The sequence below is a fragment of the Pinus tabuliformis genome, chromosome J (assembly GCF_031772625.1).
Source record: "Pinus tabuliformis cultivar Carrire ecotype Pingquan chromosome J, CPIR1, whole genome shotgun sequence".
NCBI lineage: Eukaryota > Viridiplantae > Streptophyta > Pinopsida > Pinales > Pinaceae > Pinus > Pinus tabuliformis.
This window is the reverse complement of record NC_142295.1, coordinates 805,398,681-805,406,424: the sequence shown is the minus strand read 5'-3', so window position 1 is coordinate 805,406,424 and position 7,744 is coordinate 805,398,681. Positions and strand designations below refer to the sequence as shown.

At 37.7% G+C, this 7,744-nt stretch overlaps 1 pseudogene; it reads left to right on the top strand.

Annotated features, from left to right (window-relative positions):
• The first annotated feature begins 2,530 nt into the window (after positions 1–2,530).
• On the top strand, positions 2,531–3,681 carry LOC149229155 (pentatricopeptide repeat-containing protein At3g61360-like; annotated as a pseudogene).
• The last annotated feature ends 4,063 nt before the right edge of the window (positions 3,682–7,744 follow it).

Below are 7,744 nucleotides of genomic sequence, written 5' to 3'. Positions count from 1 at the left end.
AAGCAAAAGAAAAACTGGCAGAGATAGATGCCAAATATGATCAATCAAAGATAACGGTGGCAGAACAGGGCAGACAGATTAAGACTCAAAAAGATAAAATAAAGGCCCTAGAGAAGGAGCTCAATCTGGAAAATACTATGGCAGAAATCAAAAGAATCTTGTGGAATAAAATTACCCAAGCCGTTATCAAACAGTGGAAATCCATTAAAACAATGCATGAGCATATGGATTTAATTGTACAAGCCCAGACAGATGTCCAGAGGGCCAAGACAGTGTTAGGAAACAGACCTGAGCAAGCTAGCCAATTGATAGACTTTTTGAACAGGCAAGACAAAGATGAGCTGGCAGCTATTGGAATCACCAACAGAACAGAGGCCATCCTCATGGCTAAAAAGGTGCTAACTCTCAGAGGTTATGTACAGACGGCAGAAAGAAGAAGTTATGAGATACAGACTGAAGTTGAAGATTATAAACTCAGAATGGGAATGCTACAAGCAAGAGGACTGCCTAGCCTGTTGAGCAGCTCAGGAAAACTGATCAGCAGAGATCAATTTACAAACAGGGTGGCCGCTTACATTGAAAATCAAATCACTGCATCCAGCAGTACTTCTGAGGAAACAGTTCCTCCAACAGGACAGAGCTTGTACACTAAGCTCGAAAGCTCATTTTTTGTTGAAAATGAGGTAAATCATTTATTTGAAACTCCTCCTAGTTTTTTTAGATATACAGAGCTTGACGAGACTCTAATTAAAATTCGGAGGCACCAAATGCCTAAGGAGGACTGGTGGCAGGCCATGCTCCAAATTCTGCCACGGTAGTTGTAAAGACATTCGGCCACTGCCAGCTCAGATCACCAGAAGACAAGTGCAAAAGAGTTAATGTTTGAAAAGCATCCAAAAAATGATTCATCACTAATGATGACAGCTCACCACATTTTGAACAGCGCGTCCCCAACCGACTCAGCAGCTCTCAAAGGCCAAATATCTTCTGACAGAACATCAAGACGCCTTCATTTTGTATTCAATGCTGTAATAAATTTTGATAAAAATATCTCAAAAGTTGGTGAGAATATTAAAGTCTGAGATAACTTAGAACTCAGATATTTTTGTAAAATCGTATGTATATATTCGCCTCTCACTGAAGCTTAAGAGGTGGTTGTTATTTTCATTTGAGGCATCTCATTTGCTGTAAAACTCTCAGAGAAATAATACAAAGGGTGAATGGAATTTCCGAAGCTTGGTGTACCTTGATGCATTGTGATGAATGGTGAATGTTGCAGGATTCCAGAGTGTTTCATAAAACAATAAGTCTTTCTTAAATCTCTGTGTTACATGTTTTCGAGTCTTTTGTTCTCTTTCATTGTTTAAATGTTTTACACTTAATAGCAAGGTAGAAGAATAGTTCCAGGATTTAATCACTGATTACCCTGAACTCAATCTGAGCTATTATCCATGTTTTCTTCAGATACAGTGAATGAAGTGTAATTCTTAATTGCTGCACTTTAAAACTATATCTTCTACAGTGATAGACATCCCCAGGGATTCAAGTGTTGCTCCCGAGGCATCTATCTGTTTCTCATACCTAGTTTGGTGGAAATACTCGAATACTTTAGTGAAAATTCTTAATTGCTTTCACTGGTTTTTTCACCTGTTCGTGTTATAAATCAAAAATTTTGTTGTATGAAGTATCCAAATGGCCCTGTAAGTTTCACCAGTTCACCTCAAGGTTCCTAGACACCTATACAGCCATAGACTCCATTGCCCAATGATATTTGACTCTTTGAATACTACATCATAAGACCTAAAAGAAACTCTTCAACCAAAACATAAACGAACCTGTGCATAATAGCTAGCCTAAAACCCTATCATAAACAGATACAAATCATAAAGAGAGAGCCCTCTCTGATCACCGTTTGGCTAGAAACAGTGATCCAAAGATTGGTTAGTGGTTACCCCGGCCGTATTCCCTTGGGAGTCATAGGGAACAACCTGGGTGATAACATACTCCATGAAGAAAACTTCTTTATCACTCCTAACATATTTATTTTTCTAATCTTCATTATCACAACTTGCCTTTATAAATACAACCTACTTTCCAATCATTTTAACTATTACAGAAAGCTCAAGTCAACTTTATTTACTTAGATATATATATATATATATATATATATATATACACTTAAGTATTAGTAACCCTCCATTATTCTCACAACTTTCAATATTCCATTCACAAGATATTGATGGTCGATGAATATGTTTCTATTTATTCATTGCTTTCATTTTTGTTAAAGATTATTATGCATTGGGGAAATGGTGGCCAAGAAAAGGACAATTTATCAAATGTTCTTGTCAAATTTTTTTTTTTTAACAGATTTGTAAGGATAAACTCTACGATCCAATAAACAAAAAGTCTTAGATTTTTGGGCAGAGGTTCAACGAAATGCATTCAGAATTAAACGTGAAGCAGAGTATACAGAGGGCATACTGCAAAATGAAAAATAACCTGTAGCTCCAAGGTATAATTAGCGAGGATGATGACCGGGAAGCAACTGGTTTCGAATGCATGGTGGAAATGTATTCCCCGCTTCTTCACTCGCTGCAATTTTCTAAGTTCCCATTCTCAAATCAATTTCCAATCTCCAGAGATCGACAAAATTTGCAAATTAATAAATGACCATCCATTCCCACACTCCGCGATCGAATCCACTCTGCATCACAGCAATCTCACACTGTCGGACTCTTTAGTAGAAAATGTGCTGGGGAGGCTTTTCTCTGGCCACGTCAACGGTTCGAAGGCCCTGCATTTCTTCCATTGGATCGCCCGGCAAAATCCCGATTATCAACACACTTCCCAGGCCTATAAAAAAATGCTTCACATCTTAGCCCGAATGCGGGATTTCGACGAGGTCTGGGAACTGCTCGACGAAATGCACCAACAAAATAAAATAATCCTCAAGGCCCTTAGCATCGTTTTATCAAAGTATGCACGGAGAAGGTCGTTCGATGAAACCCTAGAGGCATTCGAAAAAATGGAGAAGTTTGTGGGGAAATTGAACACGGACACAATTAATGTCCTCCTTCAGGCATTTTGCACTCAGAGACACGTGAAGGAAGCCCGGGCTATATTCAATAAGATGCACCAGAGGTTTGCTCCCAATGCCCAGACGTTTAATATTTTGCTTTTGGGGTTTAAAGAATCTGACAATGCAGTAGCAACAAAGATATTTTCAGAGAAATGATCAGAAGAGGCTTGAGTCCCAATATTGTTACCTATAACATTCTTATAGATGCGTTGTGCAAGGGTAGTAGAGTTCATGATGCATTGGAACTTTTGGAAGTGATGAAAAAGAATCACTGCTGTCCTAACATTCGGACTTATACTACTTTGATACATGGGCTGGGTATTGTCCGCTCTATTGATCTTGCCAGGAAACTGTTTGATGAAATGATCATAAACGATCACGGGCCTGATACTACGACGTACAATGCCTTGATCAGTTGTTTTTGCAAATCAGGCTGTGTGAAGGTTGGGTTGATATTGATGAAAGAGATGGAGGAGAAAGATGTTGGTTGCGATAATATGACTTATCATACCATTTTATATGCATTTCAGGAGCTTCAGAATGATGGAGAAGTTTGTGAGCTTTTTGTCAGAATGATTTCACAGGATTGGGTGCCGTGATTCCCTAGATTTCCTTGCCATTATGCTATCAAAGCTGGCAGAGGTGCAATTTATGGCCCTCTAGATCAGAGAATAAGAATGATGGCAGCGATTTCACCGCTGGCTTCTGTAGAGAATAAAAATTTCACTTTTGAAATTCCAACGTGTCATGTATATCATGATCTAGACTTTTAGAAAACGACAGATAACTGATACTTTTGACACCTCGATCACTACGTTTTCCTAACGGTTCGCCGATTTTTAGTAGTTAAGAAGTTGAGTTATCTAATTATGGAGAATGAGTTAGCTCTCATTGCCAGCCGAACAAAGCCACCTCCAAAAATCTATGCGTACCAACCTTCATAAAGGTTCGAACTGGAGTTTTGAGGGGTTAAAATCCTGCTTTGAGCAATGCAATCATCAAACAAAGCCCTACTTGTTCAGTGATTGTGGCTTCCCTCGAAGACATAATTGAAAGCTGAAAGTTCAGACGTGGAAGGAAAATGTTTCACATGAAAAGACTCCAAGATAATACCTCTCATTCAGTTTGTGAGTAAAGCTTTAAAAAGAACAACAGTATTGAAATTTCTGGTTTTCCTCATTTTTGCGACAGTCGTCCTTGTAAATTTACAGTCGTTTTTCATCAAATGAATCAATTGTTCTACGATTTCATACTTTCCAGGAACTGTTCTACAAATTACTCAATGCTGGTTCTTGTGCTGCAAACTGCTTGCCAAATCTTACAAATAGTTCGACAAATTTCACCCAAATTAAAAAGGGGAGATTTAACCTCACATAATACCAAAAATTGATACTAAAGTGAAATAAATCGATAATTAAAACCAGGAAACCCTCGCTGAAATTAAAATGATGTGTTGACATTTGATAATCAAAACTAAAATCCTCCCGCAATTATTATACGTGGTTCTTAAGTGCTGAAATCCCGCCACAATATTTTATATGCAATTGTTATAATTATTACAGCCTTACGTTCATAAATATAATCTCGTTAATTACGCTTTTTGTGTGCAGTTGTGGCATTGATTTAATATATCTATTTATTAAATAAGTCCGTTTTTATTTGAATATATCGGACACATTTTTTTAATGTGCAACAATATATATTTTCAAATTTATTATAGAATTATATAATTTTATTAATGGTTTATATATATATATATAAAGAAAAATTAGGACGCTACAAGACTTTTTAAGGAGATATATATATATATATATATATTTTGGAGATATATATATTTTAAGGAGATTGTAATAGAACTCTACGGTACTGCAATTAGAAATTTACAACAAGTCATAAAGGTCACAAAGGTTTTGTCACATATGTTTGGTCAGTTTCAAACAGTTACGTCAATACTCTGTTCATCTGTCTGGTTTGCAGGGGTGATTGCAGCTACAAGACTTATTAGAAGCAAAACATGGCTCTGTAAATGTGAGCTAGAGTAACAAGACTTCATTTTTTTTTTTGAAAGAGTTAATTTGATTTTAGAGAAATACCCACATAGCAAACAAAACTAGTTATGCATGCATGGGCCCACAGGCCTCAAGGGTTAAACTTGGCTCCGATACCAAGTGTGAGGACCAGATTCAGACTAATAAAATGTAAGGACCAGATTCAGACTATTTACATTTTTTTTTTGTTACAGCAAATGCAACCAGAAAAGAAACGCATTGAGATTTCAAATTTATTTAGCACACACATTCCTGACACTCATTTCAGGAAGACATATCATAACATTTACATATGTTTAACTAAGATCAATAGTAATGAAATACATGTATACCATTCACTAGAAGGCGAGATTCCGCTTGCTCTGCTGTTACTGGTATTCCCGTTCACCAGAAGGCGAGACTCCGCTTGCTCTGCTGTTACTGGTATTCCCGTTCACCAGAAGGCGAGACTCCACTTGCTCTACTGTTACTGGTATTCCCTTGTAGCTGGTCACCTCCGCGAGTGAATGATGACGCACTTGATCCGAATGCGAAGACCCACCGATTAACCTCCCAGCCTACTCCTTGGGTACTCTTCTTCCCCGCGGACCCCCGAGCTGCAATGGGGTTGTACAATGGAGGAAAGCACTAGCTGGTAGAGGAGAGCACACCTTGGCTCAAGAGTCCCCTCTCTAAAATCCTCTACCTCACCAAACTCACTATAGCTTCGTAATCACTACTCTGACATCATCTCATCCATCCAACAATAGGGATTTCCCCCCCAAAAAAGTCCCTTCTCCCATGGCTTGTCCCTTCTTTTATAGGAGTCCTCATAGGTGACAGTTGTCATGTCATGCATAATTAATTATTTTTTATAATTCAATAGCTTGATTATTCACCCACCCATGTGTCATTATCACATCAAGGGTCTCCCAAAATTATTTACTTAAATTTTTACTTAAAACTAATATTTTCCTCACCTCAACAAGATTCCTATTTCTCCTCCTAGTTGTCCCTTTATTCCCCCTTTTTATTCCTTAGTTTGTGTTCATTACTTGAAGTCAATTAATGAGTCAAGATTTTATCCCCAATCTACTCCTAATTTAACTCAGGTTATCTCCTAGATGGATATTATTATGTTGGTTGTTGACACATGGAGCTTCTCTACAATTCTCTAAATTTAATTTATTATTCTCATTTTAATTCACCTTCCCCTTTTCTTAATTAGGTTTAAATTAGTTTAGGATTAATATTTATCCTTACAATTATGTTTGTCTTTCCCCTTTTTCCTAATTAAACCACATAATCTTCCTAGTATTTTCCAACATGGGAAGGGTAGAGTTTTTTAAGGTACTCTATTTTAATTCTTCCTATGATCCTCCTTATTCCAAGTTTTATTTTTGATTTAATTACATTGGTTTCTAATCATTATTTACCCTTGATGTAAATTTACCTAGTTTTCATTCCTTGCTTATATTTATTTATTATTATTTATTTTTAATGATTCCAAGGGTGCCAAGTTTGGTTGTGCCCTTCAAGAACTTCCCTAGAAGTTCCAAGGGTGCCACACCTAATAGCTTATTTGTGATGTCAAGGGTGCCAGTTTGGTTGTGCCCTTCAAGAACTTCCCTAGAAGTTCCAAGGGTGCCACACCTAATAGTTTATTTGTGATGCCAAGGGTGCCAAGTTGGTCGTGCCCTTCAAGAAATTCCCCTGAAGTTCCAAGGGTGCCACACCACTTGCCCTTCAAGCATCCAGTGATTACGAGGGGAAAGTATAGTGCAACGTCATAGACCACTATCATCTCTTATGTTGCCTGCTATAGTGAGACTAATGGTGTCGGGGATCAAGGAATCCGCCTTGATGCGTGCCCCCCGGTAAAGTCCTCATGAGCGACCCAACTTTGGGACCTGCCCTCATGGCATCGTGATCTTCAAGGCGAAGGTGTTTCAACCCTTCCAACCCAAGTCACGGCGGGAGTGCTAGTGGGTGAGATCAGGGACTCTGTCCCACCCCTCCCATGTAGTTCCATCCACTTGTACAACCCCATCACCCATATGTGAGTCATTTGGTCAAGCAACTAATCTGTGCCTGCAACCATTAATATATCATCAGGATATAGTTAAACATATATGGTAGATTCCAAGATCGACTTAGACTTTCAAAGATAAAGTAATATAAATTTTCATCAAACCAGGTGTCATCGACATGTCATATGCGAGTGCCTCTGATGGTTTCCTGCCATACTCAATAATCATCAGTAACAAGGTTTCTCAATGTTAGTCAATTATCATAATAACATCATTAACAATTCCTGGTCATTCACATCATTGTCCATTGTAAGTCTGAACTAAAGGAAGTAGGTAACATAGGGGACACATCCCTCATGGCTATCATCAATAATCATCAATGGAAACATACATATTCGTTAAGCTATCAACATCGTAACATCGTAGAAATATACCTATCCATAAAATTTATCCTCATTATTCTTTTAGTAGAGCGCATACATATTCTTTACTACCCTCATCATAATTTCAAATAGAGACCAACTTAACTATTTAATATTGCAATCATCAGAATACTGATAGATAAGATACATAACCATTCATGCTACCATAATATCAATGGAAAG